This window comes from Miniopterus natalensis, chromosome 16, assembly GCF_054644295.1.
Source record: "Miniopterus natalensis isolate mMinNat1 chromosome 16, mMinNat1.hap1, whole genome shotgun sequence".
Lineage (NCBI taxonomy): Eukaryota > Metazoa > Chordata > Mammalia > Chiroptera > Miniopteridae > Miniopterus > Miniopterus natalensis.
Window position 1 is genome coordinate 30,819,718 of NC_142096.1, and position 7,865 is coordinate 30,827,582.

The window sequence follows — 7,865 nt, forward strand, 5'->3', positions numbered from 1 at the left end:
TGAGGGTAAATAGGGTTGTCATAGCTAGTCGATCAATCAATCTATCTATCAATCAATCCATCCATCCATCAATCTTTAACCAAAGACACACTTTTGCACCAGTACTAGAAGGAGCATATTATTTCCCAAAAACATAATCTGTTCACTGGTCTATTTTGGAAATAAAGTTGTTTCTCTGACAATCATGCAATTTTAGTATGTGTTTATGTGGTTGATTGAGAAAGATATCAGTTTCTACGTCTGTAAATTGGAGAGAAGTATAACTGGTTTAATTACCTTCTAGAGATGTTTTTGAGAAAGTACGGGCATTAATTCAGTGTTCAATAAAATAGACTAACATTATTTTGTTGCTAATATTATAATTATTATTGTTCAGTTACATGCTTTTGTGATATAATCAATCTATTTTTCCAGTTTTATTAAGATATAATTGATACATGGCACTGTATATGTTTAAGGTGTACAGAATGATGATTTGACCTACATGTATCATGAAATGTTTACCACAAGATGCATCCGTCGTCTCACAGCAACACAAATTATACGTTTTGTTTTGTTTTTCTTGAGAAGAGAGCCCTTTGGATCTACTGTCTTGACAACTTTTATGTATACCCGGAATACGGGACACTTCACAAATTTGTGTCCTTCCTGCCCAGGGCCATGCCGATCTTCTCTGTATCGTTCCAATTTTAGTGTGTGTGCCGTCAAAATGAGCACAATCTATTTTTCAAATGTCTGTTTTGGTGGATCTCCCATTCTGTCAAAGCAATTTTTTTCAAGAAATTCTTTATGTCTTAGCAATGCATTAAGTAGTGAGGAAGTGAGATTCTGTGGTGTATCTTAGCAATCAACAAAAGATGAGAGTCTTTCCGAAATATTTATTTTAGGCCTCAGAACTTAAACATTTCCCTGGATCATCTTTAAGATCAAATAATAAACAACTTGATTTGACATATTTCCTCTTTGGTGTTTCATGCATCTGTTATAACATAAACATGGGTAGCACTTGATGAGAATCTAGAGGAGGAAGTATATAAATAAACCAAATTTCAACTTGAAAGTTATTAATTGTACCATGGTATTAAAATGGATGTAACATACAGGGTGTCCCAAAAAATGTATACACACTTTGAATGATTATTAATTCCAATGAATTAAATCAGAAAAGAAAGAAACATCAATTGAGCTATGAGATGTTAAAGTGTGTATACATTTTTGGGGGATACTCCGTACTTATAGTATCTTTCTGCCAAAGAATTGAAGTGTTTTATTTTGTTTTTAATTTCATTTTTTAAAACAACAGAAGTATTTTAAATAATGACTCTACAATCCAATAATATCTTAGGTAGAAAAGTATACAGCCAATGTAGTCTCAATATTCCTATTTTACTAAAATCTCATTTAGCATACTAAATGTTAGATCTCTCTGAATTTTTACAAACTAAGTTTAATTACCCATAGAGGCAAAACTGCCCCCAAATAATATTATTTTTTATGTATTTAACCTTTAAAATGGGGTCTGGCCTGGCCAGGAGTGGCTCAGCGGTTGAGCATCGACCTAGGATCCAGGCAATCAGGGTTCGATTCCTGGTCAGGGCACATGCCCGGGTTGCGGGCTCGATCAATGATCAATGACTCTCATCATTGATGTTTCTATCTCTGTCTCTCCCTCTCCCTTCCTCTCTCTAAAATCAATAAAGATATATTTAAAAAAAAAAAAATTTAAAATGGGGTCTGTTTCTTCTTGGCCCAAAGGCTGGGCAGGTTTTGTATATGCCTGTTGTCCATCCAAGTAAGTCACTCAGGCAGGTGTGTTAGTTTCCCAGCGTATAAGAGAGAGTAATCATCCACTCCTCTTAATTTGTGTACTGAAAAAAATAACTCGGTAGTGTATATAATAGATTTTAAAAACCGCAGTTGGACACACAGTGATGGACTAAAGCATCCGCCTCAGTTACAAACGGCATGTGTTTGAATTGTCTTCATGATAGCTGCCGTGGATTCAAGTTTTAAATGCCATTGCTGGTCAGCATTGGTAATAAGCTTTTTTTTTCCTGATTATTTCTCACGTCATTCCAGATTTGCAATCTGAACACTCCTACTCAGAGTAAATATAAAACAAATAAATAAGATAGCAAAGGCCTAAATCAGGACAGAGCCAGGACGAATAGAAATCCTCATCAATGTTACAGTATGGTATCCGTCTTGGTTAGCACTTTTAGAAAGGGTTTATAAAGCGATAGGCAGTTTTGTCATCATTTCTGAAATTCAATCAGTCATGGAGTCAACAAATATTTATGTGTCAGACGCTTTCCGAAGGACAGGGCAGGAGAGGACCCTGCTCTCATGGTGCTCCCATTTCAGACAGATGGGTGGGTGGATTGAGTGGTGTGGGAAAAAATGAAGGTAATAAATATCTTTTTTAAAATATATTTTTTTATTGATTTCAGAGAGAGGAAGGGAGAGGGAGAGAGATAGAAACATCAACGATGAGAGTCATTGATGAGCTGCCTCCTGCAGGCCCCCTGCTGGGGATGGAGCCCTGACTGGGAATCGAACCACGATTCCCCTGGATCCTAGGTCGATGCTCAACCCCTGAGCCACATCTTCCAGACCAAATATCTTTATTTAACAAGATAACTTAAGGTGGTGATAAGTGTTATGAAAAAGAAAAAAATACACTGTTACACACTGGGGGATGTGTTTTAGATCTGGTGGGCCAGGGGCGCTTCTCTAGAGGAGATATTGGAGACAATATCTGAATCTTCCAAGGCACTTGCTCATATGCCCAGCTGGAAGCAGAGTATTCTAGGCAAAGGGGAAAAAAATAAGGAACAACTGGTGGGGATATTTATATTTCATCAAAGTATGAACTGCATAGGTTCAACGATATTCTGATTTTTGAAATGTCCTGAAAATATATTGATGTAGTGTTTTAAGGTATGTTGTTTAAGCAAAGAATTTAATAAGTGTTTACTAACCTCAGGAAAAGACACAGGAGAGTCATCTGTGCACTTAATATTCTTAGTCAATCCCATTGTAACGTAATTTACTAATCAAAGGATTCAGCTAAACAATCGTTTACCACGTATTCCTCCATAGGAAGGATGCTTGGCTATCTCAGTCACCATAAGCTCCTAGGTGCTCCTCTAAAATGCTCCATAAACTATATTGTTTGCTATTCCCAGCCAGGAATGCATTTTAATTTCTCAAACCAGTTTTCTCTCTGTGTCTTTCTCTCACTCCCTACCCCCCCCCCTCTCTCACACACAGAAACATGTACACAAATAGCTAAAAACTGTTTCACAAAACAATATTTATGGTTTCTATGTGTGATGAACTCTAACATTTCCAACATTTCATTTTCTAAAATGCTGATCACAACCTACTAAACTGATATCATGACCTACCAATGGGTCTCATCTTAAAGATTGAAAACCTTGTTGTAAAAGTCATTCGGCAATCTGCATACTCTAATCTATACATTAAAAAAAAAAGCTAGGCCAATACTGTAGGCTAATTAAAGTTATTTATTCTTTCAGAAAAAATAGTATAGTTCTTCAATATTTCGACAAACACTAAATTGAGAAAATAAAAGAGAAAAGAAAAGGCCAGAATTAAACTTCTGTTTGTAGGGCAGCATGGTGATTTTGTGTTTGCTGGGAAGGCAAAGCTTACATTTAATGGCGTAACAGAAAGAATCCCTTAGTTATAAGGAAGGCTGATTTGCTTTCTCCTGGCCCCAAATATCGGTCTCAATTATTCCCTAGGGTGTAGAAAGGAAGCATTTAGGAATTTAACAGTAAAAAACTCTAAAGAGAATGAAAGTAAAAGCAAAATGCTGTCAGTTTAAAAACTTCATAGCTGTGAATCTAATATTTAGAAAGTAAACTTTTAACAGTAATTCTTGAAATTTTTACTGAAATTTATCCCTAAAGTTTTGACCACCTTGAGTGGAGTGCCACATAATAGATTATTCCAAAACAAAGTCTCACTCCAACAAAGTTTGGCTTCAGAATACGCATTTACACAAATATCTGAACTGCTGGAGTTTACCACAATCCACAATGAAAGAGTAAATTCACACTAAGTACGCGGATTCCAACAGGCTGACAGCCAGCCTTTGTGGTTCCTTCTCTGTTCTCAACTCTGACCTCTTAGAGCTGTGTTCTTCTCATTTATTATGTTAAGACAATTTTTAAAAGTTACATGTTATAAAAATAATATTGTATAAATGTGTCACCCAGAAAGCCAAATGAGTTCTGCAGATTTACGTAGGAAAGTGTACCCCTTCCATTCATCACAAACTCTGATCCTTGCAAGTTGTCTGCTAATTCCCAGCCAGTGAGCCCCTGGAAATCTGACTCCCGCTCTTTTCTAGCTTCTTTTTGTCCTACTCTGGTTGTCCTGGGCCAAGCCACCAACTCTGTTATAAACATTTACAGACTCTGTTGTGGACTTAGAAGGTCATGTGGCAGGTTCCCATGCAGAAACCCACAAACTTCTCCACCTACTGACTGCAACCAGTGGGCCCACTGCATCCGAGCTTCCAAATGGTTTCTGGTGACAATTCACAAGCCCCTGACTTGTCTCCTGTCCAACTCTTCTGCCATTCAGGCCTCTCTCATGGACGATACTCCCATCACAGCAGATCTCTTCCCTAAGAGAAATTCTCCAGCACAACACTGCATATCACATGCACTGAAGGCGCCCTGGGCAGAGCTGAGAAGGTGCTCTAGAGACCTCACTCCACTGTTCTCCAGGGCAACCCCCGTTGCAAGGTCTGGTTGACCCACAGGCTGCAAGCACTTCCTTAGTTGGAAAGAAGAGACTTTTCACAAGTGCACAAGGTTCATTCTAGTGTTTGAAATAAGGTGTCCTGATACTTTCATGGAGGACCACGTGATCGGAAATCCACATATAGACGCTTTTTCTGTTTCATCTGCTTTGTTTTCAGAATCAACTCTATTGAGGTGAAATTTACATGGAATATATTACACCAATTCTGAACACATGGCTCAATGTGTTTTGACACAATTACACACCTGCATCACTACCAATATAATCAAGATCAGGACATTTCTGTCCCCATGACGGTGTTTGCCTGTCAGTGCGCTTCCCTGATCCCCCAGTCAGGGCAACACACATCCGCTCCCTGAACCTGCTGATTCGTTAGACCATGCTGGAGACTCCTGCAAACGAGATCATGCAGTTCAGGCTCTTTTACATCTGGCCTCTGCCATGCGGCGTCTTCTCTTGGAGATTCACCCATGTCATTGTGGTTCCCAGTAGTTTATGCCTTTTCATTGACCAGCAGCCTCCCCTGGTTCCAGATGTACCATAACTCGTTTACCCAGCCACCTGCCATGGACATTTTGGGTTTGGGAATACATAAGCTTTGTAAATTTTCTAAAATATAGTATACTATATAAAAAATGTTGTTCAAACTCATATATTATGGGAAACATGTTAATTCCGCCACAATCCTATCAATAAATTTTGGAAAACATCCTAAGGTGTGTGTTTTTATTGCATTTCACTCACATAATTTAGAAGAGAAAGAGAAAAGATGACTTACGTATACTCATCATATTCTCTAAAATTTCTTTCAAATTTTAACTTTATTTCCAGCCAACAATTTTGCAGGGTTTTTCTTGTTGTTTGCTTTTTTAATGAGGGCTGGCGTCCACTGATCTCAGCCCCATTGGGCAGTGGTAAATGTGTCCTGGCTCATGTCCCCGTGACCTCGGCGCATTTTAACACGGAATTCTTCCTCTTCCTTGAACAGTCTACAATGCTCTTGTTTTCCTCCCAGTTCAGCATGATGAAGTCTTTTGTTACATGACTAAGAAAGTACAAAGCCCTTGATCTGAGGAAGCAGCTAAGTAAATACCAGTTGGTTTCCAGGAATGAGTCACCTGACATATTAAAACAAACCCAATGCCCGTCCTCGGGTTCATCTTAATTCAAGTTTCCCATATATTGGCAAAGGTTGAAGGCGCAATTACCAAAAAAAAATCAGAAGTTTTAAAAGTTTTCCTATCATCTCTGGTCATGAACCTGACTTGCAATTGTGTCAGCATGAAGGCCACTGATAGAAACTTGCTTCTGAATGGAATAAAGTGTTAAAAACACACATTTCTACATTGTTTCAAGGCAGGAGTCTATGTGTAGCAGAGCCCGGCTCTTTCATGTTTAGACCAAACGTGTCCCATTCCTTCCTGGCAAGAAGTTAGATCCTACGAGGAGTAAAAACTAATCTGGGCAGTGGGCACAGTGTGGCTCATGTGTGGGATGTTCCTGGCCTCAAAGACAGAGTTAAATCAGAAGACAGACTCGTGAAGTGGTGGAAATGTAACCCCCAAAAGAATGAGGGTAGAGAGGGCCAGGGACAATGAAACTTCTCCTCCAGCTAGAGCGAAGGGAGTGGCTCACCCGCCCACTGCGCAGCCTCTCAGGACAGGCACTGTCCCGCGGCACCCTCCATCCAACCACGTTCCAGGCCTGGGTTTAGGGAAATCACGGGGAAAGCATTTCAATTGTTAAAGCTCTTCAAAGAAAAGGAAACAAGAGGCTATTAAGGGCTTGGAGAATCAAGCGCATGCTCCCGTTTGTCATGACTTTTCTAAGCACTCATCCTGTACGCAGCTCTGTCCTGCTCCCCGGCTTCAGGTCCCCACGCATTTGAGGAAAGTCCCAGCATCTTCTCATCCCAAAGCTTCCCACGTTGTGCACAGAAGGGAGGACCCTGGGCCTCCGGCTCGTCAGATTCCTTTTCTAGGAGGCTGACGGTCAGCGGCTTTGGGCAAAGTCACTTTCACGGCTTCTAAGCCAACAAGTTTATAAACACGGAGTCAAGTTTTTTCTCTGCAAGAGACCCTGCCATAAGCTATCACTCTGCCCTGACCTTCTTATCGGATAACACCGCCTAGAAAGGAGTAAAATCTGCCTCAACTTGTTATTGTTCATGATCCAACGCTGGTTTCTAGTTGTCGTTGTTTCTTTTTCTAGATGCATGAAACGACTCTAATTTCTCTATGTCATCTTATGAGAAAACCAGAAATTTGAGATTCTTCCTGAAATTTTTCTTAAGCTCATGTGTCACTCATAAGAAATACATCATTAAAGAATTCCCTAGTTTTTCCACTCTCCGTGTCTCCAGATCTTTTGCTCATTGTAATGAAAGGGGTACAGTTCTTACCTTGAAAGCCCACGCCAGCCCTCTTGCCCTAGACCCTGCTGTGTTTCTCACAGTGGAGCGGGGTGGCTGGGACAGAGCGAGAGAGGGGAGTGGTGGGCAATAAGCTTAGAGCCACAGGCAGAGGCCAAACACCAAAAGGGACCGAGGTGTTCAGTGTCGTAAGAGGACTTCTACAAATTTAAGCAAGTTATCACATAGTTTGATTTCACTTGAAAATTTTGAGAATTTGAGAAAAGCAAATTCATTTGATTCGGGGGGAGGGGGGGACATCTTCCTACTCACATGACTCATTTTTGTGAGATCACCTGACGGGAGGAGAGTGCAGGAGAAACATGGGATCAGAAGACCGGCCTTGGCCTTCCCCGATGCGTGCGCCTGAAGCTAAGGCAGTGGGAAGTTTTAAAATGCAGGTCTCATCCAGCGCCCTCTTTATTTCCAGTGCGCTCTGTGTCCCCTATGATATTTAACATGTGCATGGCTTTCACAGAAGGGGAACAAATAGGAAACAAATTTAGACTAGAGGAGCTGTACCCAGGCACATCCTCCAAATGCGACGGCTGTCTCATCGGACCCCAGGAGAGAATTCTAATAATGTTATCGTTTGATTCCCATTTCAGGCACTTTGCATTTTTATATATGCTAAAGAATTCAGCAAGTCATCCAA

General features: G+C 40.3%; 1 non-coding gene across 1 annotated transcript; it reads right to left on the bottom strand.

Annotated features, from left to right (window-relative positions):
* Positions 1 to 613: 613 nt before the first annotated feature.
* LOC148091361 (U6 spliceosomal RNA) lies at positions 614 to 717 on the bottom strand. Its single transcript, XR_015715815.1, has one exon. It is a non-coding gene; the product is annotated as a U6 spliceosomal RNA (small nuclear RNA).
* Between the last annotated feature and the right edge of the window lie 7,148 nt (positions 718 to 7,865).